General features: G+C 40.1%; 1 long non-coding RNA gene across 1 annotated transcript; it reads left to right on the top strand.

The window, feature by feature from the left end:
- The first annotated feature begins 499 nt into the window (after positions 1 to 499).
- Positions 500 to 25,725, top strand: LOC115276639. The gene is made up of 3 exons (XR_003902036.1): positions 500 to 582; positions 19,566 to 19,678; positions 25,648 to 25,725. It is a non-coding gene; the product is annotated as an uncharacterized LOC115276639 (long non-coding RNA).
- The last annotated feature ends 269 nt before the right edge of the window (positions 25,726 to 25,994 follow it).

Here is a 25,994-nt window from a genome sequence, read left to right as displayed (position 1 = left end):
TTAGATCTGAACCTTATGTCAGCAAAAAGGAGCCTTCTCAGCTGCACCCTTCAGATTGCAGAGCTAGCCCTTCTTCCTGGGCTCCTGGAATTTATGTTCAACCGTTATTTTTCATCTTGATGGTCATGCCCAGGCTGACATTTGTGAATTAACACATAAAAGAAAATGAAAATCTCGTTCTGAACCAAATGTCTGAGTCTATAAATGGGACCCTTTCCTGGATCTGTGGAAAATATAACTGCTGTTTTTTTCCTTCCCTCTTGGACTATGAGTACAAGGGTCCTTCTTTTAGAATGGGCAAGGATGTCTATAAGGAGCTTTCTTTATTCCCTCTGACTCCACTTTTTTTTCCAGATTATAATTTATATCTGAAAACATTTTCTATACATTAGAGATATTTTTAGAAGTATGAGGGTGGCCTCAGGCAAAATACTAAACACTGATTTTTTTTTAAATCTTCAACTTGTCCCAATTTCTATCCTTAGCTTCCAGTCTGGACCTTGACTCTTTCGCTGCCCCAGAAAGCTGTTCTTGTCCTCTCTTTAATGATGTAGGAGCTAGCAGCTCTGATATCTGTCATTGGTAAGTTGCCTCCTTCCAGAGATCACAATTGCATTCTGACTGAAGACTTTTTGTGCCTTAAATCAGAGAAGCAACTATTTCCAGGTTGAGGAAAATAGACACATGCAGACTATACTTGGGGAGAGGGGAAGGATGGCACTATAGAGTTATTTTATAAGCAGCCTCCTACTTCATCTATGGGCACAGAAAGGCAGAGGAAACCCCTACTGCATAATCTTTATGGGAAGTTGGGATTTTAGCATTGAAGAAATTGTAGATCAATTGCTCTAATTAATGTGCAATATCCATCATGCAATACCTCTGATGAAGGAGCATCGAGCCTCTATTTGAATACCTCTGGGGGTAGGGAGATAATGAAGTAAATTCTTAGAGTCCATGGAGTGCTAGGAGGATCTCATAGCATCTGGAGAAAATGCAGTCCTCTCTAATTGCCCACCAGACCGATTACTTTCTAGGCGGGGTCACAATATCTGGTGCAAAACTGAATAGTCAAAGAGCAATAGGGGGTTCACAAGCATTTTAATTCACTCCTAGTAGGAGAAGAGGGGATTTTGGAGATCTGAGGTAAAAGACTATTATATATGAAACACCAAAGTGTGATGCTAAGGATATGGCCTCAGGATCGAGAGCATCTAGGTTTGAGGCTGGCCCTATGGCTTGCTATCTGCATAGAGTGGCCTTAATTTCAGCATCTATTAAATGAAACAAAGAACAGTATTTTTTTCATGGGGGTGTTGACAGGATTTAATACATGTAAAGTATTGAGATCACTGACCAGCACATAAGCACACAGTAAGCACTCAGTAAACCTTTGTTATTACTATTTTATTATTATTATTATTATTATTATTATTATTATTATTATTATTATTACTCTGGCTCAAACACATGCTAAGGTATCCTAAATTTCTAAGTGCAAAATTGTCTGCTATTGGAAAGCCAAACTAAAAGGTCATACGCTTGCATTTACAAGGATCTCCTTGTGTACTAAGTTGTTAACCTTCACAGTGCCATTTGCTCCTCTGCAACATCCTGTTCTCTGGGCTCATCTTACTATTCCCCACATTACAGATGGGAAACCTGAAGCTCCGAGGGGCCAGATACTTTTCCCAAGGCCTCAGTTTGAATGTCACATCTTCAGAGGTAGCTTCTTTCATGCATCCAATAAGCAGCCACCCACTTCCCCTTTACGTTTACTCTAAGATTCTATCATCTGCATATTATTTACTGTCATCTGGTATTTTCCTTCTGTTTCTGTTTATGGTTTTGTTTATTTTCTGCCACATCCCAGCTACAACATGAATTCCCTATGTACAGTAGCCTTTTCTGTCTCCCTACAAGAGTTGATCCCCAGTACCTAGTTCATTGCAGGCCTTTGGTAAACATTTGTTAAAGGAATGTGTGAAAGACACCAGGAGGCATAACAGAATCAAACAGTTATTCAGTGAGAACCGCTGAGGGAGCTGGTTTTGCATTCTAGTGCTTGTCCTGACCTTGGGCAATTGACTTCCTGTCTCTAATTAGTGTGATGGGAGTAATACCTCTACTTCCTTGTAGCTATGGTGAGCAAAAATAAAATGAAGCTTATAAACCACTTAGCATAGTGCCTACACATCACGAGGGCTCAATAAATGCCAGCTCTTACTCATCTGAGGAGACAGGATTTGTGGGGTTTGGGTCAGAATCTTTCCTGCCATGGCTTTTGCGTGTGTGGGATGAATAATAACTTTGATGGGCACAGAGAAGTTCAAAAAACTGGAAAGCCATCATCTTTGTTTCCTTTGGCTACTATAAATGTGACGTTTATCTTCTAATGGAGAACTGAACCAAATGTTCTCATTTTCCTTCCAGGCTAATGCTCCTTTTCAAACCAACTCGCTCAGTTCCACCTCATATGTAACCATTTATTTCTCCCCACCAGTGCAAGGAACGCATGAAAAGGAATCCTAGCACGCCACGCTTATTGGTATCACAGAGAGGGCTGAGAAGTTGCCCGATGTGCTTCCTTCCCATGTCAGGGAAACTGAGGCCAAGAGAAGGGAAGGGATTCACCTTATGTGACCCAGTGGACAGGCCAGGACTTGAACCCAGGTCTATTGGATACATTTTCTGCCACTTTTTGTTGACATTTTTGAGGGAAAAAAATGGAAAACTGGAGCCCAAGCAATTATGTCTCCACTTCGTCAGCCCTCCATTCTCCATGACCACTTCCAAATGAAGAACAATGGCATTTACAGGAATAAACATACTTTCCCATCTTAAATTGCCATCCAGGGACTGCTCCTAACATGTTTATATAAAAGATTAGACTACTCTCTACTCTAAATGGTCATTTTTCCACCGAGAGAGCAGCATCAGTGCTGCATGAGCTCGGCCTGAAGCAAAAGTACATGTATGCTTCAAACTATCAGGGCCAATACGGAAAGAAAACTGTTACTTACATTTTGTTTCAACCTCACCATTTAGCCATGGCTGTTTCAGAAGGGACTTCACTTCTAAACAAACTGCTTGGTAGCATCAATAACTTTTTAGACTCTTTGTAAAAGGACTTCACATGACACTCGATTCTTGATTCTCTGATAAAACAACACAGATGTTCCTTTGCTACTCGTCTCTCAGCAGGAGCTGCAAAATCATATTTAATCAACTCTGCTTTAAAAGCCATCCAATTTCCTTTAGGGCTCTGGCGTGCTTCCCCAAGCCAGGATGGCCCCTGCTGACATGTCAGCAGCAGCCGCCCAGCCCAGGCAGAAGGAGCTGCCATTTCTTGAGCACTTACTCATGTGCCGGGCTCTCTACCGGGTACTTCACATTCAGGATTTCATTTAATCCACCTTGCAGTCCCACGAGGTAGGGATTATTCTCAGATTTAAAGACAAGGGAACCAAGACTTAGGAATGTAAAGTCATTTGTCCAAAGTCAAAATAACAAGTGAGAGAACTGGGATTCAGCCAAGTCCTCTCTAATTCCAAAATGGGAGCATTTTTGACTTTTCAGTCTCGGCTCTCTACATAAGGAAGTACCACAGAATTAAATAAGGATGAGTGCAAGCTACTCTGATCAGCCCATCAAAGCTGTCAACATAAAGTCCCTGACAAATGCTATAGGTCCTTAAGCTTTTAAGCTCACAGTTTTGTCTGACCACAATGAATTTTATGTTAGAATGGGAATACCTTTTGTGTAATCCTAGATGATGGCCACATACGGTCCACTCTCCAAAGTGAGGTGGAGGGATACAAAGATGAAATGGATATGAATCTTGATCTCAAGAAGCTCAGCCTAGGAATAGATATGTAATAGCAACATAAGTCATTCTGATGTGAGGTAGAACATGGTAAGTATCATGAGTGTACCAAAGTATTACTTGGTCTGAGAAAGAAAACCTATTGCAGCCAAGAAAGCATGTTAGGCTTTATGGATTGGTGTAATAGTCAGGATAATTACCACTAGCTGCTGTGACATGTAGCCCCCAAATCTTAGTAGCTTAACATCAAACATCAAAAGAATGTCTTCCTCACTTTCTCTGAGGTTTAAGTCGTGTTTTCTTCTACATGGTGACTCAGGATGCAGGCTTCTTGCATCGTGAGGCTCTCTTTGAGAGTCCTGTGCTTTCAGTCATGAAAGAAGGGAAGGCAGAGAGTGGAAGATGGAGTAGAAAACTGAGGGGCCAGGCCTGGAGTAGGCTTACTTAATGTCACTCACATCCCAGTGGACATACTCAATAACATGGTCCCAAAATAACTGTACTGGAGGATGGGAAATGTGTTCTTCCTGTATACTCAGGACAGAAGGTTCATTGAACACATAGTATTGTTTCTGTGATGGATATTGACACAAATATTGTAGAATTAATTGAGCAAGTTGAGGGACAAGCAGGATGTAGATAGTGTAGGCAATGTTCAAGGAACACTTTGATTCAAAAAACATTTGCTTTGGAAAGATAGTTGATATCAGATATGGAAAGGCCTTGAGTGACAAGCATTTCCCAAAATATGTTTTCCTCTTTGTTAGTGAGTACAATGTTAAGAATGGCTTGAGTGGGCAGATTTTTGAAAAGCTGGCTTATCAAATTGTTACTGTTTTAATTCCTATAGGAGTGCTTGAGATTTTTGGAGACAGGTATGGGAAGTCAATTATAGTAAATCTTGTTGAACACAAAATCTCTCTTTCATAGAGTATAAGAGTACTGTCTTCTGAAACATGTTTTGTATATGGAAACTTAGGCAATGAAGAACCATTAAGCAGGAGATAAAAGTGATGAGAACAGTTTTTTAAACATATAAGCAGAGATGTGTTTCAACTCTATCTGTTGGTAATGGTTGGCAACAGTGCTTTTGGGAGAGGAATCAGGAAACCTCATATGAACTTACCTGTGAAAGTACAGTGATTGATTAATAATGTCTGCTGTGCATTTGCAAATGTAAACATGTGATGGCTAATTTCATATGTCAAACTTGCTCGGCTATGGGCCCTATCTGCTTGGTCAGACAATAGTCTAGATGTTGGTTGAAGGTATTTTGTAGCTATGACTGACTATTTTAATCAGTGTCTTTAAATAAAGGTTGCCCTTGATAATGTGCCTCACCCAGTTATTTAAAGGCCTGAAGAGCAAAACTGAAGTTTCCCAGAGAAGAAGGAATTCTGCCTCAAGATGGTAATATATAAATCCTGCCTGAATTTTCAACCTGCTGGCCTGCCCTACAAATTTCAGGTTCAGTAGCCCCCATAATCACACAAGCCAATTCCATACATAATCTTCTTTCCTTGCCTTAGGTGAAGGTAGCAAATTGGGTAAAAAGAGAGTGTGGGTATCTGGAAGCAATGTCTACAGCAAAATAGGGAAGGAACTCAGTAAAAGAAAAATATGAATTATGCTTTGGAATTTTGTGCTTTATATGTCAGTAGGGCAACCGACCCTTGGAAGCACATTCATTCAGACATAAAGAAAAGCCAGCATTATTTCCAGTGTGTGAAAATATTTTGGTGATAAGAGCATGATTTTTTTGGAATCTCTGACAGATACACCCGTGTGCCCCTAACAGTTTCCTGAGGCTGAAATCTGTGATAAGTGCCTCCACTGACATGGAAACAAAAAGAGCTATTTTTTCTAAAAGGCAGCAGGTCTCACTGGAGCTAAGTGTCCAAGACACACCTGAGAGAGGTGTGAATTAAAAGATAGAGAAGGAGAGTGAACACTGAAATAGGAAGAGAGGAATGTCACTAGGGAAAAGCTAAATGCAGCTGAATCACTGGTCATGACTAAGGCATGATTAGGACCTCCGGGGCGATGGATGAAGGTCTCACCACTTTGGAGAGTGGAGTGATATATGAATGCACGTGTGCATGGTGAACTGCTTCTCATGTGGTCATGAGAACCACAGGAAGCTCTTCATTGTAACAGCTCAACAATTGTATATTGATTTCCCACCATGCTGAAGGCACTCAGTAGGCCCTGGGGCCATACAAGTGAAAGACATGAGTCCAGCCTTGTTCTGAGTCAGTCCTCTGTTCTGAAAACACCCGGATACTGACTCTATCTCATCATTCATGGATGTAATGAGGTAGCTTTGTTCTTAGATAAATTTAATAAGGATTCGCTGAGATCCAACAATGAGACATGTACTATTCTTGGCATTAGAAATATATTAGTGATAAAAATAGTAAAACTCCTTGACCTCATGGAGCTAACTTTTAGAAAATTCCATGATAAAAAAGCTTATCAGATGACAAGATGAGTCACACTTCAAGAAGGAAAAAAACAACAACTAACTTTATAATCATGAGAAGCCAGGTTATGATACAGGAATAAACAAATCTGAGATCTCCATGACTTCTTCCACAGGGCTAATATCCATCATGGGCCAAGGGGACCTTTGCTTCCACATCCTCACTAAGACAGGTTGATTGAATGGCCAATATCTATAATATTGTTGGTAGCCTTGGCCTAAGGGGGAAAAAAAGAGATCTGTGCTGGGTCCCACATCGGCAATGCAATACTCAGTTTGGAAGTGAAACACACCACTTCCAACATAACTTACTGGACTGAATGAATTACTTAGATTTACGCAAAATATGAAATCAGAAAGCACACTCCTATGATGTGCCTAGATTGAGGGGAAATCTATAAATTTGGCAAATGATAATACAGCCATTCGGTCATAGTAAAAACTTTGGCTTTACTCATGAATAATATGAGAAGCCATTGGAGATTATGAACAGAGAAGTGAGTGTAGAATGAAACAGACCTATGATGAGATCTTGACTCTGTGACTTATAAGGGTTGTTTTGGGGTACTGTGAAGTGGAATAAGAGAGCCTACGTTACTGTGCTGGGATGGAGATTAAATGGGATATATGTAAAATGTCTAGAATGGGATAAGTTTCTGTAAAAAATGGTGACATATTGATTTACTATATATCAATAGGTTTCATTAAATAAAAATTGATTTCTTCAAAAGCAAAAACCATGTCTTATTCATCAATGAATTCCCAAGGTCAACACAAAGTTTGACCCACTTTATCTTCTTATCATGTGTGTTTAATTCTTCAAAGGATGGATGAAAGTAGGGGTAAGAAGCAGATAGTATCTGTGTATATGTTCTTTCTCCTAAGAATTCACATTTTCTTGGGGGAAAAAAAGGAGCTATTGCCTTGAATATGATAGGTCAGGATAGCAATATGTAAACCATGGTTAATGATTAAACTGTGATGTTCCAATGGCAGAATCCAGCAGAGGCATGCTCTTGTGGCCTCGTGGCTTGGGGGACTATTTGGAACAGGGTTAGCTGTCACCTTCTATTTCTGAAATAAGATATGACCTGCCCATAGCTGACACATCTGTCAGCCCCATACACTCTTCATTCAAAGAGAAAGGCGGGCTAGCTAGCAGCAGTAGTAATGCCTAGAGACAGAATTACAAGAAACCTGAAAAATCTTGCTCTGAGTATGTGTCATCACTATGAATAGAGGCTCCAGGGTCCAATGTCAAGCTAATGAACAATGGGGAAATTAGGAATTGTTTTCTTATACTCACTGAATGTGTCACCTCTCACCGTGTGTAGTCTCTTTTCCCTAACACTCCCATCTTGATCTGGCAGTAATGCTAACTTTGATCCACCCAATAGTCTCTTTTCCCTGACCTCATCCTTATTTTTTCTCTGGAGACAATCATCTTTCATATTATTGGAATACATTCAGCTAGTAACTGTGAATTCAGCCAATAACTGTGAATTTAGAGAGATAAGCATATCATAAGGTAAGCTATGATGATCATACTTCTTAGTTTGTTTAGGATGGTTATGGCTTTTACCTAATGCTCAGGGATAATTATTGATAGTATCTTTTTTTCTTCTTAAATTTTATTCAGTGTGGGATATATGAAGGATCATTAATTATAGCAGAATTTTATCCCGTTTTTAGGGGGTCACAAAAAGACCAAAAATTATCAAGTGGTACAGTTAGTTTAAAAGTTCATATGATATTAGAGCTGTGACGGTATTGGTAGTCAATCTGAATAAACCCCGAGGGGCCCAGGAGGGTAGGGGGTTGTCACAACACATCCAGTAAGATAGCAGTCCATTATGCTGCCAATCCCAACTGGAGTTTGATCGCCCCATCAAATTCAGGGGCCACATTCTTCCCCTCTGGGAGAAACAAAGTAGTGGTGATAAAACACCCAGCCTCAGGTCTCTGATGACTCTCAGCTCAAACCTTGACTTCCTCGACTGATTTTTGACAATTACCTCTTAATTTCAAGTTCTTAATAAGAATAATAACATATGATTTAGTGGGATTGTTGTAAAATTTAATCACATAATGGATGAAACTGTTCAATAGTTTATTGATCATAATTTAGAACATCTATTAATATTATTGATAAAATAAAAATTTCCTTTTGATGTCACTGCAGATATAAGCACCTGAGGTCTAGAAGTAGAGAGTGTGCATTGGTGGATTTGAACTGTTAAGGCAACCGTGAGCAAACTCCTCATCTTGGATCCAAACTGTATATATGGCACAAACTGGTGCTCAGAATATTTTATTTTGATTAGAAGAGGAGGGGTCTTGGATGTGAGAAAGAAAGACAAAAAGAAATCTGAACACAGTCCAGGCATTATAATGAGTGATAAGATATTCCCCAGACCTGTGCTCCGTGTTTACATAATAAATAAATGGATATGCTACCATCCCACTGCAAAATAGGCAAGATCTGAAAATGATGCAAATTGTCTTGGAGAAGCTAGTGCAATTTATTTTTATTTTTATTTTTTTAGTGTTTAGGAGGAGTTTACTGTGCATATGAGAACAAATCACGGAGAGCAGTTGCAGAGGTAGAAGAGCTACCACTGCAAGTGAAAAGGAATTCAATCACGTCCAACTGTTGACAATAACAAGTCAGGGTGAAATAAACTGAGTGCAGTTTGCTACTATTTTCATAATAGTTGGGTATGCTGAGCCAAGTCCCTGAGGGTGGTACGGTGGACCATGTTCCACATGTCCTGCACAGTGCTGCAGCAGGGCGGGAGCCCATCACTTGCGAGCTGGGTCAGGATCTGAGACTCAAATGGATGCATTTAACTCATGAGCACTCCAGCCCAAAGCACAGCATTTCAAGCCTTGATCCTGCCTCTCTGTGATTTTTTCCCCATAAGTTACAGCCCAGCTTGATATTCTGGGATGAGAGCACATCATGGAGTTTGCTCCTAAGGTCTAAGGCATCACCTCAAGTTTGGGCTTACCCTCTTTTGGGGAATCATATTTGCCTAGGGAGTTGGAATTTGTATTAAAGGAATGCAAGGAACTCCTGGAGAGAGACTTCAAATTATGGTTTTGAGACCTTCTGTATTAAATCAGTTGGAAAACATCTTTAATATGCTGATTTCTGGGTCTTCTCACTATCTAATGGAACCTGTATCATTGGACTATTTGGGAATGGGATCTCATGATTTACAAACTCACATGGTACTGCTATCCTCATGAATGGTTAAAAATCACTAGGTTAGTGGTTTAATGAACAATTCAGTATAATGAAGGGAAAATAATCTTCATTAAGACCCAGTAATGGTAGGTCGCACTATATTCATTTGACCTTTGAGACAACTGAGGGTCAGAGGAATTACAACCAGCACAAGACATGAAGGATTTGGTTATAAAAGAGGGAAATAATTGTCACCTTTCAATTGAAGTGGCAGTAAGATGCTTTCCCCAATTCCCATCTCCCTGAAGCAGTGAAGAACACTTCCACGGCCTGGGAAGGAGAGATGATTTAGGACGGAACAACTTACTTTGAGTACTTGGTGAAAATTTTTATTAAAAATCTGAAAAAAATGATAAGCAAGCACAAAATAACTGTACCACCTTGAATGCATCTCCATGGCCCCTGCCACTTCTGATTATATCTAGAAGTCAGAGGCATTTTCCAGGAGCAAAACTATTGCCTCAAGTTTGCATTGTAATTCATGTTAAAGGAATTGGGAAAACTTTAGATTTTCGGGAAATAGTAAGTCACAGATTACTGAGCAGATGGCAATTTCCCCTCTGCCTTTTGCCTAAAAACACACAGTGGGTGCATCATAAGCAAAGCCGGCCTGGTTATAGCTCCATTACTCAGTCCTGAAGCATTTGCTTCTGTATTTATTATGCAGCTGAAAGCATAAATATAGATCTTAGACATTTGTAGGGTGGTGTTTTCAGGAGATCGGAGGGGCAGCATATTGGCACAGAGTCTGAAGAAAGAGCATTTGTTTTGGGAAGAGGTTTGACTTACAGAAGTGGACACTTGGGTCCTTTGACTTGGAGCACAGTACTCCTCTGATCAGTTTGTTTCTTGCCACTGCACAGAAAGCAATTATTCATTCACTCCTTTCTTATTCGACCCCAGAGAGCATCATCTGCTGATTTAGAGCAAAGATTCCTAAATTCTAATGTGTGTACAAATCACCTGATCTTGTTAAAATGCAGATCGTGATCCAACAGGCCTGAGATTCTGCATTCTTAACCAGTCCCAGGTGACTTCATGCCCACTAACTGATGGACCACACTGAGTGAGCAGATCTTAGAGCTAGGTCACCTGCCCAAGTTCACATACAAGCTTTACTACCCTCTAGCTGTGAGACCATGGATGCTTTCCTCATTTTAAATATTCATATATATGTTCACAGATAATGAGATTGAAAATATAGAAGACCAGTAGAGGAAGGTTCTATAGTAATCCATGCAAAGTGCTAAAATAATTTCTTGTGACATCATCCTGTATAAATAGACGTTTATCATTATAACCAAACATTCATTGCATGCCTATCAGATGCCAGGGCTTTAAGAAAAGAAATAGAAGATATGATTTTATCATCTTAGACCTAAAGGCCTGGTAGTGGTCAGTAAAATGGATAGAGAGTATATAGACACAGAAATCTCCCATAAGTTAGGAGATGGGCTAATTCATGCTGTGATAATGGGGACATGCTGGTCATGGGGACAAGAAGCCTAGGGACTCCTTCTCCTTTGTCATAAAGGATTTTGTGCAAGGCTCCTTCCTTTTCTTGAATGCTGCTTTCCCATTTGTAACAGAAAAATTATACCAGACCATATAGTCCTATATTTCAAGTTGTTACTTAATAGCGTTATGATCTTGGTTAAGTTTGTTAAACTCTTAGGTCTTATTTCTCTCATTTATGAAGTTGAGATAATAAGATGGCAGTTGTGAGAACTATACATTAGTATAAAGTATTGAGAGCATTATCTTGCATCCTTGAACACTCAATAAGTCTCTTACCTCACCCCATCCTTTACTGGCTTTTTTTTTTTTTCTTACTCTTTCTTACTAGCTCTATGACCTTAGCCAATTCACATTTGCCACTAGTCAGGGCTTTCTAAAATTGCTTAACTATATAACTATATGTGCTTATTTTCAAATTTTATTTAGAGTGGTTCTCAAAGCCAATCAATTCTTTAAACTAGAGATCACCAGATTTTTTTTTCTGAAAAGGGCCAGACAGTAAATATTTTAGCCTTTGCCACAGACAATATGTAAACAAATGGTTGTGGCTGTAATCCAATAAACATTACTTACAAAAAAAGGAGGTAGGCTGGATTTGGCATACAGGCCACAGTTCACTCACCCCTGCTTTAAACTAAAGAAACTGTAAATGTTCTGTGATTTATGAGAAAGGAAGTTTCTTCCAACACAAACCTTTGGTCCATACAATGCATGATTTTGTAGCAAAGTGCGCAGCTCTGAGCTCTTCCCCAACCATCTGCAGCCCTGCCTTTCCTCTAAGAGCTCCACAGTCTTAGAACCACAGACCTACTTTAGAGGAGGGGTTCAGAGGTCAAACCTCTCCTTTGAATACAGCAGGTAAACTGAGGGGAACTGGTTTACTCAGTTAACTGCTCCAGGGACAGAGCAGGCATCAGAACCTTAGTCTCCCGACTTGAAATCAGGAATTATATGTATATTTTTTTCTTTAGCTTGAGAAGAGGAAGAAATCATTTCCTTCAGGGAAACACACACACACACACACACGTGCACACACACACTTTCATTTCCACTGGGGTTTTAATACAGAAATGAATTTTTTCAATCTTTCTGCTAATGGATATGCCATAGTCAGACATGAAAACACTACTATGTCTGCTTAATGGAAATACCAGTTCCCTGTCCTTGTCACTTAGAGCTCAGATTAAAGGTCTCCTCTCATTTCTAGCAAAACAGAAAAAACACCCTCTGCCTCCTCTTACATCTACTCAGGTTCCAGAATCATTTCTCTGGCAGTAAATCAGCAGTGAATGAGATGGCTAATTCGCATCCATCTACATTCCATCCCCCAAAGAAGAAATGGGAACAAAAAGCCCTGAAAAAGAAACAGGCTTCCCCCTGCTAGAACCTGAATGGAAATATTTTCTCTGTTTTTAATGTGCCATTTGTGATTTCTTTATCCTGGCCTTGCTGAGCTGTGTTGGGGTAGGATAAATGAAATAATAATAATACCAAAATGTGATTGATTGAGCATGTAGTATTTACCAGGCATTGCACTAAATGCCTTAATCATATGTGGAAGTGTTATGAATCTCATTTTAAAGATAAAGAAACTGAGGTACAAAAAGAATAGGAAAAAGATTATGCTCAAATTCTGCCTCCAAATAATAGACAGGCACAAGATTTTGACATAGAAATTAATGATATAAATGTACATGATCCTCTTTATGCAAAATGTCCAGAAAAGGCAAATCTGTGGAGATAATAAGCAGGCTAGTGGCTGCCTGGGGCTGGGGGTGAAGACAAGGAGCGACCGCACTGACTGTGAGGGTCACCCTTGGGCTGACGGAAATGTGCCAATAATGTATTGTGTGATGGTTGCACAATTCTTGTAAATTTACCTCCAGTCATGGATTGTACTACACTTGAAAACAGTGAATTTTATGGTAAGTAAAATGTCAATAAAGCTGTTAAAAAGTAGTTGCATAGAGCAGAAATCATAAAGGCTTCTCTCCACCTTCATGGCCACTCCTCCCCTGTGAGCATCTTCATTTCTTTTTACCACACAGGAAAGTCCCTTCTCACCCAAGGTTTTTAGCTCCTCTTTCTTCTTTGGTAACAGGACATGGAGGGATGAGTGTTGACCTCTCCTACAAGGCTAATTCATCACCCAAATGATAATCCTGGAATTTGAGTGGGTGCAAGTAGAGGAAGAGAGTGCTTCTTTATTTTAACAGAAATGAAAAGAGACTTTTATTACACATGGACTATGATAAGAATGGAAGATTGCTTTTCCCATTAAATGGACACAAGCATATTTTAATAGATAGATGTTAGAAATGGAAGAGTTGGGGAGAGGGAGTGAGGCAAATCATGAGAGACTTTTGAATGCTGAGCGCAAACCAAGGGCTGAAGAGGGAGGTGGTAAGGGGAAGGGGGTGATGGTCATGGAGAGGGGTACTTGTGGGGAAGAGCACTGGGTGTGATATGGAAACCAACTTGGTAATAAACTATATTAAAAAAAGAAATGGTTGTTGCAATAGGCTTATTTATGCATTTGTTAATTCACTCAGCATATATTCATAAAATCCCTGTCATATGCCAAGCACATTTCTTAACTCTGGGAATAAAACAATGAATACCATAGTCAATATTCCTGTCCTCATTGATCTCAGGTCCACCAGGGAACCTTACTGTTCTCTTTGTGAAAATCCTACATATTCTCTGGCTCTGACTCAATTTGGAGTTAATATCTCCCAAAAAGTCCCACATACCATTTTTTTAAATTAGTGAATACATTTTACATGTAACACTGTGTAAGTTTAACCCCACACCATTTTATCTACCTTTAATGACTCCAGTCATATCTATATGGCACTGAAGTTATATTTGTTCATTACCAACTATTAGAATCACTTTCTCTGTAAGTCTATAAAATCCTCATTAGTAGATGCCATGATTAGTTCATCTCTGTCCCCCACAGGACCCATTATAATGTCTTGCACACAGCAGACAACTCAATAAATCTCTCTTATATAAATTTCTTAATTTATTCATTAGCTGATTATAATGTATAGCTTTCTAGGTGACAGGTACTCTTCTGGGCATTAGGAAATTTAGTAGTGAATATGACCAGCAAGGTCCCTGCCTTTTAGGAACTTATGTTGGCTTAGGGAAGACAATCAATGAACAAGAGAACAGACATAGTGAGTTCAGATAATGAATATTATAAAGGAAATAAACAGAGTGAATCATTGGGATGGGTATTAGGGGACCACTTCTGCAAGGGTAAGTCAGAGAAAGCCTCTTTGATGACTTGATACTTGATATTAAACATAAAAAATGAAACAGTTGGGCACCTGGGTGGCTCAGTCAATTAGGCATCCAACTTCTGCTCAGGTCATGATCTCGCGGTTTGTGGGTTCGAGTCGTGCATTGGACTCTGGGCTGACAGCTCAGAGTCTGGAGCCTGCTTTGAATTCTGTGTCTCCCTCTCTTTCTGCCCCTCCCCCACTTCTGCTCTGTCTCTCTCTCTCTCTCTCTCTTAAAAATAAATAAACATTTAAAATTAAAAAAAAATACACAGACGACTTAGAGGCAAGAAAGAATTTGGTGTGTTGGAGGGGGTTAAAAAAAAAAGAAAAAAGAAAAAGAAGGAGAAACCAGACCAGTAGCTGGAGCTTAGTAAGGAAGGGGATCAGAGGAACAGGGAGGTAGTCCGGGTCAAACCACTAAGGGCCTTGCAGGCTACTATAAGGAGATCAAATTTCATTCTATGTGTGACAGACGAAGGTTTTAAAAAAAAACAATGTAACATAGATCTGCTTTATATTTTAATGAGATCATTTTGAATCCTTTGTGAAGAATATGTGGGTATAAGGGAAGCACTAAGGCAATGAGACCATGAATAAATAAATACTTGTAATGTAAAGTTTCTTGGGCGGTAGAATGAAGTCCTGGGTCTAGAGTATAGAACAATCTGTTATCAGACATGTACATCAGTTTTCTCTACTGTTTTCAAGCCCAATTTACTCGCATCAAGTCTTCCTCATTAATTTCATGCATCTTCTTGTGTACATTTGAAATTATATACATGTGTCACAACCAAGAGTCATCAGGGAGGTCACCCAGAGTTGAGGATCTCGTGATGCTATGTCATGTATTTGAGGAGTTTCTGTGTTTTCCTCCTTTTCTAGGGAATTAGGTGCACTTCCTATCACCCGGGTCTAACTTTAGCTGCAGCTCTCATTATTTCCTTTTTTTGGTCAAACTCTGCTGGCTTTGGCATTCCACACACTTCCTCTCATTAAGAGGCCTCCATTTAAATCTGAGGAGCCTCATTAGAACAAGTATTTTATGGGGGCAATATCCCATTCCGTGCATCTCACAAGAGGGAAAGATAGAGGGCCATTGGTCTGGGAATTAAGAGACCTGGTTCGTTTTATATAAATCAATATCTGACAACACCGTTTCTCCATGCCCCAGTTTCCCTATTTGTAAAATAAGAGGATTGAACTTGATGAGCTGTGAGGTGAATGTTTCTTTGCTATTCTTTAGAATGTGCTTCTCCTGTTTCCTAACCAGTCTTGCTCATTATTGCGCTTTCCTCTCTGTAGTCTTTAGGGCTGTCAGGGCTCATGCCATATTATATTACTTTTAGCATCTACAACAACTCATTGCAAGGATTCTCAATTTTTTTTCCATCCAACTATCCAGCCAGTGAACCATGAACTCATTCATTCATTTCAGAAATAGCCTTAGAATGTCTATTGTTCACAGGCTCCTGGCTGGTTCTGTTGGTTAAGCTTCCGACTTCAGCTCAGGTCATGATCTCGCAGTTTGTGAGTTAGAGCCCCACGTCAGCTCTGTGCTGACAGCTTGGAGCCTGCTTCAGATTCTGTGTCTCCCTCTCTCTCTGCCCCTCCCTTGCTCATGTTCTGTCTCTGTCTATGATATAAATAAACAATAAAAAATTTTTAAGAATGTCTATTGTGTATCAGATACTGCTGAGTGGTGGGGATGTGATATAGTACAGGATAGAGTCTTTGTACTCAAGGTCTTCAAAGTTTGGGAAGACAAGGAGCAGCCACATCCACAAGCACAGTGTAGTGTAATGAGTACTATGATGGAGAGATGCTTAGGATCTGGAAGAAGTACAAACAAGAGGCATTAAAGTGAAGCTCAGAGCAACCCAGGGAAAGACTCTTGGATGAGTTGACCCCAAGTCCCAATCTTGAGAACATAGAAGGAATGAGCTAAGTTAATGGACAGGGGGAGGTGCTCCAAGAAGAAAATGCATGTGACAAGGAGCAAAAGGTAAGATAGTCTGTAAGGAGGCCAAAATGGATAGAAAATTGGGTAGATGGAAGAAGCCAAGGCTGGAGATTTAGGCAAAGAACAGGTCATACATGATGCCACTGAATGAACAAAGTGTTGAGGGAGGAAAAGAATCTTCACTACTTTCTGGATTAAGTGGGGCAGCAGTGTTCATTGTGCAATGTGAAGTGTCTAGCACATGAGGCATGATAGCCTTGTAGTAAAGCATGCAGTTTCCTTGGGCAACCAGATCTAGGTCTGAAATCCATTTCTACTAATTTCCAGATATGTGAACCTGGAGAAATTTCTTGACCTCAGCAGGGGCCATCTTTCACATTTGCATTAGGGTTGTTGGAAAGATTACATATGTTGAGCTTTTAGTGCAATATTTGCACTTGAAAAAGATTTAGTAAGTGTTAACTACTAATGCAAATTAATGCTATTAATGCTACTGTTTCCTTCCCCTTCCTTCCTTCCTTCCTTCCTTCCTTCCTTCCTTCCTTCCTTCCTTCCTTCCTTCCTTCCTTTCTTCCTTCCTTCCAGGTTCCTAGAATAACAGACAAGAATGAGACTGAAAAACTCATGCAGCCCAAGCCCTTGCATTTTCCTAATATATCTAATAATGACACTTATTTATTTGGGTCATATATATTTAGTTGTTCATCCCTTCAGCCAGGACTATTTACAACAGGATAGTTCAGGTGTGCAATGATGAGAGTGGAGGGTAGCTAGTCAAACCCAATAGAATTAGAGGCTATAGGTTCAACTCCACTCTATCCTTATGTTGATTCTTCCATGAAGATAGAGGACCAAACCTGACCATTCACATGGTTGGTTTACTTGACCACATGGGTAAGAAGACGAAGAGAGCAGTTAAGTGCATGGGCTTCTCAGTCAGCCCTGGGCATTCATTCTGGACCTGATTAGCTGGAGGATGCAGGCAAGTTATGTAACTTTTTGTAACATTAGTTTCTTCATGTATAAAATGAAATTATATGCTCTACTCATAGCTACCTGGAGACAGTAAGAAATGTGTAAGTGGAGAAAAATGTGTAAGCGAGCTTCAACATAGAGTGTATGTTATTATCATTACTTTATCAGTGTTATAATGCTTAGTGGTATGCATATCAGAGTTATTATTAGGAAAGTATTATTGTCATTAAATTATAAAATACATTTATTGGGGCACCTGGGTGGCTCAGTCAGTTGTGTGTCCGGCTTTGGCTCAGGTCATGATCTCGCAGTTAGTGGGTTCGAGTCCTGCATCAGATTCTGTGCTGACAGAGAGTACAGAGCCTGGAGTCTGTCTTCAGATTCTGTTACTCTCTCTCTCTCTCTCTGACCCTCCCCTGCTCATTCTGTCTCTCTCTCTCTCAAAAATAAATTTAAAAAAACATTAACATAAATTTATTGTTAGTGTTACTTAACAATATTGTTTAGTATTAGTATTGAGGATTTTCTAAATACTTTTTGTCAGTGTTCTTATTATTTGTATTTGTATTATTAAGTAATACAGAAGATAAAATACCCACAGTCAAAATCTATATATGGGCTGATCCATATGCCCATGGTAAAGACCAACAGCTGAGATAATATTTTGAGAAAATGGACCAGGACTAGGTTTCATCTTCTCTACAAGGCCGATCCTCAAAAAACTAGACTTCAGTTTACTGTTGTATCAGAAGTTATCTGGGTTGGTCTTGTTAGGAGGTGGGGGCCTAGGAAGAAGACTGGCAAATGTGCTGGCTGGATGTGGGATGTGTGGGGATGCTTCAGGTGGGTGGCCCAGTCCTGGTCCACTTGGAATCATGGCACCTGCCCAAATCAGAGAGCACAAGCCTTCATAAACATTTTCATGTGAGGAAAAAGCCAGTGGGCTCATAAAGGACGACTGAAGGGCAGGGCTTGGCTATCTGGGTCAGGAAGGATTTGTAGGGAAACAAACATAGTAACTCGTGAGACATTAGAGAAAATTATCTTTAAGAGAAGGGCAGGCTTGGCTTAACTCATCTTTCCATGTGGTTACATTTTATTGGTGCTTTCTGGGTGACAAATCATCCATTTTTAGATTTTATTTAGCTTTAGTTTTGATCTAATGAGTTAAGAATGACTAATACCCAAAAGGGTATGACCCTGGAGCAAAGCATGCTGGGAAAACACATTTCTGGGTGCATGTTCCCTCTGTGCCTAGAAACATGGATTCAAATAAAAATCAAGACTACTGTCCCACCAGGGGCCATTACTTTGGAAAGTACAACAGGGCTTTTGAATACGCCTTTGTTTGCCACTGTTATTCAAGGTTATCCAAAGAGGAATCTGCTTCAAGAAAGGAGAGAGTAGTAAATTTAATTGGAACTTTCAAACAATGTTCAGCCCAAAGCTAAGATGTTCAACATCGAATAAGCATTTAAAACCACTGGCCAACAAACACAATCAGTGTCTTCAAAAGGCGTCACTTCTTGAGTCTCACTGACTTGAAAGAGCAAGTGCAAGGGATGAGAGGTTCTGTTCTTGCTTAATTCCATTAATGGTCAGGCTGTTGGGGAAGAAAGCCAATCATCTCCCATCTTTTACTGACTATTTTTGTTGCTACAGTTATTCCCATAAGAGGTCAACCCTCTATGACTGAAAAAGGGAGCGTATTGGATATCTAGTTTTGAACTCTGATTTGCATGGGCTGTGATGGGGTAGTCAGAGGTTAACCCTATCTATGGGGCCATTGTTTCTCTAAATGATTCTGGGAGGAAAGCATAGTTATGGTTATTAGCATCTCCATTTTACAGTTGGAGAAACAAACTCCCAAAGAGTTAATGACTTGCCCAAGATCAGACAGTAAGTTAGTGACAGAGGCAAAGTATGGACCAGTCTCCTAAATCTAGAAACTACACCATACTTGTTTGAACAGCCAATGGTCTTTTTCACATTTTCAAAAATTAGAAAAATGTTTACTGACCACACTCTGAATTTGGCTTTATTTACCTTGACCTGTGGGTTGAGTTGTCCACAGTCTCCCCTCTTTCTGAGCCACAAAGAACTGCCAGCTCATGACTTCTCAGTAAATTTAATAAAAGCAGTATGTGAGAGTTTACTAACTGAGATGTTTCAGCAAATCATTTGCTGTGATTAATTGCATCCTTAGAGTCCAAGGATTTTGAAAAATGAACAAAGCTTAACCCCATCATTTTATCTTACAGAAAGGGAAAAAGATTTAGAGAAGAAGATATTGCTTGAGGTCACATACTCTAGAGCCCTCGATGTCCTCCAAGAACTGATGAGGTAGCTGATAAAGGAAGTTCACAGCAAAGAGGTAAGAAAAAAGAAGTATGAAGGTTCCTTTTTCTCCACATCCTTGTCAAAACTTGTTTCTTATTCTTTTGATTCTAGCCATTCTGGCAAGTGTAAGTTAATATCTCATTGTGGTTTTGATTTGTATTTCCTTGATGATTAATGATATTGAGCATCTTTTCATGTATCTATTGGCCATCTGTATGTCTGCTTTGGCAAAAGTATGTTCAGGTTCTCTGCCCATTTTTATTTAAAAAATGTTAATGTTTATTTATATTTGAGAGAGGGAGAGAAACAGAGTGCAAGCAGGGGAGAGTCAGAGAGGTGAGACAGAATATGAAGCAGTATCTGGGCTCTGACCTGCAAGCTGTCAGCACAGAGCCCAATGTGGGACTTGAACTAACAGACAGTGAGATCATGATCTGAGCCAAAGTCAGACACTTAACCAACTGAGCCACCCAGGGTCAACTATATATGTGTATACACATACACACATACACACACATACACACACACACAAAGAATGAGATCTTGACATTTGTAGCAACATGGATAGCTCTAGAAGGTACAATGCTAGGTGAAAGTCAGACAGAGAAAAATAAAAGCCATATGATTTCACTCATATGTGGAATTTAGGAAATAGAACAAATGAACAAAAAAAAAATAGAGAGAGAGAGAGAGAGAAACCAAAATATAGACTAAAAACCGGTGGTCACCAGAGGGGAGGTGGGTAGAGGGAAGGTTGAACTAAGTGAAGGGGATCAAGAGTACGCTTACCACGAGGAGCACTGAGTAATGTATCGAATTATCAAATCATTATATTGGACACCTGAAACTAATATGACACTATGTTAATTATACTTCAATAATAAAATAAAATAAGTATGTGCTTCTATAAGGGAATCCTTGACCCTTCTTAGCTGTGCAGCCTCAAATAAGTCCCTTAAACTCTTGGACACAGCTTCCTGGGTGTCAAATGGTATTACTAATAGAACCTACTCCATAGGATCTGTGAGGATCCAGTGACAGCATGCATGCAAGTCTCTGAGAGCAGGGCCTGTTCTGCGGCAGGAACTCAACACCCAGGGGGTTAATCAAGGTTTACCAGGTCAGAGCACGGAGACTGGGGGTGGGTTTGTGAGTTAGGACTGTGCTGGAGGGAGCAGAGGGAGTGATTTATGTCTTCTGTTCCCACACTTGGTTCTATTTGGGAAAACAGAGGGGTGAAGATAACAGGAAAAGGGGGCATGTCCTTGAGTAAGTCGTCTATTGTTGCCCAGACATCACTCTGGTAACGAGGAAACCCCCTGAAACCAGTGTGTCCACAGCTCTGGCTGTGACTCTCCAGGGTCTCCAGTGGCAAGTGCCAGAGTTCCAGGAAGCAGCCAGGAATGAGGCAGTCAGGGATGGGAACATTTATTTCTTTGGGAGTCTTCCTTTGCGGATGTTCTCAGAGCTTTGATGAACTGAAGTGATCTTCAGGCTAGAATTTGGTCCTGGAGTGAAGTTTCCATTCCACCTTGTCCCTGTTTATCTTAGTCTATCATGGGGCGAGGTGCCAACTTTCTTATTCAATCATCTAATTAGACTCAGTGAGGTTTACAAATAGCTTCTGGAGACCCTTTCTGAAACTTTCCTTAGGACTTCTAAACTCTCCTTAATGAGGACACATTGCAAGAGAAACGGGTAACAATTTGCTAAAGTCAAATGGATGGGGTTGAAATAGAGAAACAGACCATACATAAAAAAATCATAGTAAAATGCTGGGAGTCGTTTCTGAAGTAAGGCAGGTTTGCAAGGCCTCCCACCATCAGGTCGTGACCTGCGTCTACACCCACTCAACCCCCATTCAATTTCTGCTTAAGTACTGACCCCCAAGGCACCTGACTGACTGATATCAGGAGTGACTTGCCTTCTGCTAAAAATATGTGAATTGTACCTTGTGAAAAAATTTGTTATAGGAGTTTCTTCTTTTGTTATTATAGGAGGAAATGTTACATTTCCTGAGAAAACCTGTTTTCCCCCCTTGAAAACAGGCTATTGAGCCCTGCTCACAAAGACCTAACTCTTGCCTTTGCTATGCAAAAACCTTTGCCATGTATTTGAATGCTAAAGATCCCTTCCTTCCCCATATGATAAACATCTAGTCACCTACTTCAGTCTCTATTGGTAAAGATTATGCATGAGTCTTCTACCAATCTATGTTCTGGGAAATTTTTACATACCAAAGAATTTGTTATCAGAAATTATTGTCTAAGGCAATTGCCACTTCTGTTTTGTACTCCATACATTTTTTTCAATAAGTAAAGGTGAGAGCAGAGTTGCCTGCCTGGTGATCAGAAAGAAAGCTGAGGCTCTCTCACTCCTTTTTGCAGACACGGTCCATCCTTCTGAGAGCCCTGGACCTGTTGGAGCTGGACTCCAGCAGGAAAAGTGGGAATTTGGGGATGGCCATATGCTTAGGAAATTTTTCGAATTTCACGTTCATAAATGATCACTCAGGATAGGATGTGGTTTAGAGTGGCTCCTTCATAATAATGATAATTTTCCCATATCAAAGAATAAGTAGTATTAAGAGAACCATATGGAAAAAATAACTTTAGTTGAAAGAACACATTTTTTCAAGAATATTTAGGCACTCATTTGGGTTTAAGAAGATACAAACAACTCTATCTAATCAGTTGCAAACAGTCCTGATCATGGCAAGTAGCCATATACTTTCCAGCTGTATCCTTGACATTGGTGTCCTCCAGTTTAGGGTTTGCCTTCAAGTTCTAGGATACAGTTAAAGTAGGTTTGTTCTGCTTTAGGTGAGCAAACTTTCACATGAGGACACAGATTCACAGAGGATGGGTAAAGTACAGAAAGCTTCAGTCTCCTCCAATGCTACCCGCTGGAGCTCACTAGAGACACAACAGGCAGAAAAAGGGAGGATTCTTAGCCAAAATAATGCCTTCAGGATTATGATGTCTTATATCTTATCAGTCCAGACAAGACTTGGCAGTTCAAGCTGTGTGCAGTGTAAGTGGAAATGTCAGAGAGGCTAAGGACTCTTCTGTTTCCTGATCAGAGAGGAGATACTCTTTCAACAGATGGTCTCAGCAGGTACAAGGACAGTAGTACAGGCCTGGTGTGTCTCACAAAAGAGCCCTCAATCCTCCTCCTTAGGGACTCTCAATAGGACCAATTGGGTGCAGTCTGGCTTTTATCAGGAATATCCAGGCATGCAGTGGACAGATAGCAGGCCCCCAGAGATTGCCCCAGGAACACCTACCAATCTTTAATCAGAAATCATGTCAGAGTAGCATGTGTTTTCTGTGTAAGAAGCAGAGTAACCAAACCATGTCCCTAGATAAACAACATCAAGTTAACTAGTGCTTCTGTCATTAAAATTATTTCCCTTCATATATTATCTCATACCATATTCCAGTGGTGATAGCAATCTTGAAAGATAGATGTAATAGATATATGAAAATCCTCATTTTGCAGAAGAGAAAGTGAACAGCTGAGGCAAAATGAATCTACCAAGATCTAGAGCTGTTGCAAAGTCTAGGACTTGGAACCTGTTTTGAAAAATGGACAAAGTTTCAGGGCATTATCACTGGGTGGATTCCATTCAGTCACATAATTCCCTAACTCATTCATTCATTCCTTCAGCAACTATGATTTGAATACCTCCCTCATTGCAAGCACTGTTCTAGGCACTTGGGGGATATCCTAGAACAAGATCGACTGAAATATCTGTCTCTGCAGCCAGATACAGAATAAAATATGTATAATGTCTCCCCTGCCATCATACACCTTCTTGTCCAAGGTGACTTCCAAATCAGCATGCTTATTGTCTAGTTGGGGGGAGCGGCAATAGACACTAATAATATGAGTTTAAATACTAGATAAAAGTTGGTTAAGTGATCTGGAAAAAAGAAAGCAAGGTAAAGAGGATTAGAAGTATTGGGTAGAAGGGAAATTAACATCTAAACAGGAGGATCCTGGTGGATCTCATTGAAAAGCTAAATTTGAATTTGAAGGAGGTAATGGATAGAGTTATTTGGGCAAGAAGCTTTCCAGGCAGAGCACAAACACAGCAAAGGAGGAGCTTGGCATGGCTGGAGCATATGGGAGAGGGCGAGGGTAACAGAAGTTGAGGTTAGTAAGATAATGGGGGCCAAGTCTCGGGGGGCCATGCAGATCACTGTGAGGACTTTAGCTTTTACTCTGCAGCAGTGACCAAGCTTCTGCAGAGTTTTGAGCACAGAAATGGCATAATCTGATTTTTTTGTTTCTAAATGATTCCATTGGCTTTTGGGTTGAGATTAGCTTGAAGGGGAGCAAGAGCACAAAAAGAAATCCAAAGTAGGCATGCAGCAAGGATAATGAAATATGTTCATGAAACCTTTCAAGTTTGTCCTAGACATACAAGAAGACATGCTCCACTGTCTGTGGTAAGGTCAGCATGACGTGACCAACTTTTGTCCAGATGTGATGGCACAACTTCCACGCCTACCCAAAAAATCGGACATATGATGTTCCAAATTCTGCCACTTCTATAGCACTCATAAGACCCTGTGTTGAGAAGAGAGGCAGTGTAAGGTGGCAGGAGCCTGGGTTCTCGATGACAGTATGGAGCAGGGCTGTTTCCTCCCACACCAACCACACTGACCTTTGACTTGAGTATGTTTGGAAACTATGAAAAAGAACAAAGAATTCCCAATCCCATTCAATTTATTTCAATATTGTTATTAGTGTTGTTTTAGACTTACTTCCTGTTTTGATTTTCCAAAAACAGGAGTGTTGTGCACAGACTGGTTCTATCATTTCTCTCCTCATCTCAATAACACCTGCTCAAAATCACACCTCGGTACTGTCATGCTTCTTAACATCACAGCATGCAGTGCTGACCTGACACACATAGGGCAATTCTGGATGTGGGAAATAGGACAACAATACAACAACGAAAATAACTAAATTAAACAAATTTCCTTTTCCTTTTTCTTTAAATACTAAATTTGTGGCAGGGTTATCTTAAACATTTTAGCATTTTTACTATTTGTTAGCATTTTTTAAATAGAGCATTCACTATGTCAATCCCTGAAAAATATAAAATATTTAAACTCCCCCTCCACCACTGCTACTCTTTTCTTTCTTTCTTTCTTTCTTTCTTTCTTTCTTTCTTTCTTTCTTTCTTTCTTTCTTTCTTTCTTTCTTTCTCTCTCTCTCTCTTTCTTTCTTTCTTTCTCTCTCTCTTTCTTTCCTTCCTTCCTTCCTTCCTTCCTTCCTTCCTTCCTTCCTTCCTTCCTTCCTTCCTTCCTTCCTTCCTTCATCTACCTACCTACCCACCTATCTGTCCATACATCTATTTATCTCCTTTTATCTTCCATTGATCATGTGATGTTCTATAAAATATCATTTATTAGAAAATTCTCAAAGTCATAAATTTAACTGGACTAATGATAGACAAATAATAAACTCTGCCCAAAGATAGTGTCCCTTTGAACAAAGGAAAGGGGAATAAGGGTTCATATGCTTTCTGTCTGCCAGGTATAGCCCTGGAAGTATTATTTAAAATGCCTCCTCAGCCTCTTTGGGATAACTCTCAGCAGGTGGGCGGCTAAGGAGGAGGGAGAGACATAGGGGTGCCTGGATGGCTTGGTTGAGTGCCCGACTTTGCCTCAGGTCATGATCTTACAGTTTGTGGGTGCAAGCTGCACATCAGACTGTGCTGATAATGCAAAGCCTACTTGGATTCTCTTTCTCCCTCTCACTCTCTGTCTCTCCCTTGCTCATGCTCTCTCTCAAAAAAAAAAAAACCAACCCACATTAAAAAATTCTTTAAAAAAAAAAAGGAGGAGGGTCGGGAGCCATAGCATTACCTCCCTCTGACTAATGAGTGAATAGACTCAGAGAAGTCACTGGAGTGTCATCATGCCACCAGGTAGAGCTCAGAGAGTTCTGAGGGACAGAGGCTCACTAAGATCCTCCACATCACCACAGATGCTGCCTCATTTTAAGCTGGTGGAGCTGGAAGCTGACACTGCAACACCTCCCAGAGCAACTGAGAGAAGCTTAAGGGCCTGATGATTTAGGAAATGAAGTCTGGATTCAGCCAGAACTGGGTATGGAGCCTGCTTTTGTCACTTTCTAGATGTAGTCCTTCGACAATGCAGCTTAATCCCTCTTACTCTTTGTGTCCTTAAATACCAGTAATGGCTACAAAACAGCACAATACTATGTCTTATAGTAAGAACTCAAGCTGTAACCACAGTGGTTATTCTAGTGCTACAAAAAGGTCCCCTGATTCAGAAAGGAGCATCCCAAGGACACTGTTAAATTCATTCACA

The sequence above is a fragment of the Suricata suricatta genome, chromosome 13 (assembly GCF_006229205.1).
Source record: "Suricata suricatta isolate VVHF042 chromosome 13, meerkat_22Aug2017_6uvM2_HiC, whole genome shotgun sequence".
Taxonomy (NCBI): domain Eukaryota; kingdom Metazoa; phylum Chordata; class Mammalia; order Carnivora; family Herpestidae; genus Suricata; species Suricata suricatta.
Note: the sequence above shows the minus strand (reverse complement) of the source record. Positions and strands in the feature narration are given on the sequence as shown.